Source organism: Olea europaea, unplaced genomic scaffold (genome assembly GCF_002742605.1).
Source record: "Olea europaea var. sylvestris unplaced genomic scaffold, O_europaea_v1 scaffold38864, whole genome shotgun sequence".
In the NCBI taxonomy this organism is placed as follows: Eukaryota; Viridiplantae; Streptophyta; class Magnoliopsida; order Lamiales; family Oleaceae; genus Olea; species Olea europaea.
The window spans coordinates 1-1,087 of NW_019258349.1; the positions used below are offsets into that span (position 1 = coordinate 1).

General features: G+C 36.2%; 1 long non-coding RNA gene across 1 annotated transcript; it reads left to right on the plus strand.

Moving 5' to 3' along the window:
- Positions 1-6: 6 nt before the first annotated feature.
- Positions 7-735, plus strand: LOC111387080. Its single transcript, XR_002701354.1, has 2 exons — positions 7-140; positions 431-735. It is a non-coding gene; the product is annotated as an uncharacterized LOC111387080 (long non-coding RNA).
- Positions 736-1,087: the final 352 nt, after the last annotated feature.

The window sequence follows — 1,087 nt, forward strand, 5'->3', positions numbered from 1 at the left end:
TGTATTTGAACACCCTGGTTGACATTTGCTCTCTCTGATCATAGGCAGTTTGTTATTTGAATAATTATGGGGTGGATTTCGAAGGAGGACTCTTTCACTTTCACGATGGGGAACCCTCAACAATTGTGCCCATGGCTGGCGTAAGTGATTTTCTTGTTTCAAGTATATTCCATAATATTCAAAAATTTAAACTTTGATACGTACATTTATTAATTTTCTCGATAAGATGTGGCACGCAAACCTTATCTCTCTTCGCTACATCAGAAGGTTGAACATTCCTGTTACAAATTCGACTTGATCCAATATCACTTTTAATTGTATGCAGAGCATGAAAATAGCATAAGAAAAAATGATGTTTGGTATTTGTTTAAGAATGTGGTTGCCTGTATGTGATTACGTTTTCTAACAGATCCATATTGCATCTCATCAGGATGTTGTTATGTATACAGCAGACAGCAAAAATATTCATTCTGTTGATGAGGTAGGTCTCTCTCTCTTCATTCTATCTTTTCTTTTCTCTCATGCTTGGTTGTGTTTTTCAGAATTAGTTGTCACATTATTAATGCTCCAACTTTTATGTGGCTAAGATACAAAAAGTAATTTAAGTTTTTATCTAAAAGGGGGATCAAAGGATAGAGTACTTGAATTGTTAGACTGTACTTGTTGGTTTTGAACGGATTTACCATCCTCCTTTTGGAGCTGGTCGAATGAAGTTCATGACAAAAATTATATCACCCAAAAAAAAAAAATCTTGCATCACTAAGAAAGAGAGCTGGAAGGGATCACAATTGAAAATACAAATTTCTCATGAAACTTCCAACTATCAACATTAGTTGATTGGACGAATCCACCGGTTTATGACTTCGCATATGCTGGCTTTCATTTGTTAAGGTATTCTTTCTATTTTTCTTGTTCGAGAAGTATTGGTCCGTAAAACATGACAAATTTATTCCTGTTTGGATGTAACTTATATCATAAGAATAAAGCTTCCTGCACAGACCCGCTTGCACAGGGTTTGTGCAGGGGCTCTCACATGGGATGGGGTCTACCCCCATGTGTGTGCATCTATACAGACCTTGTGCAAATG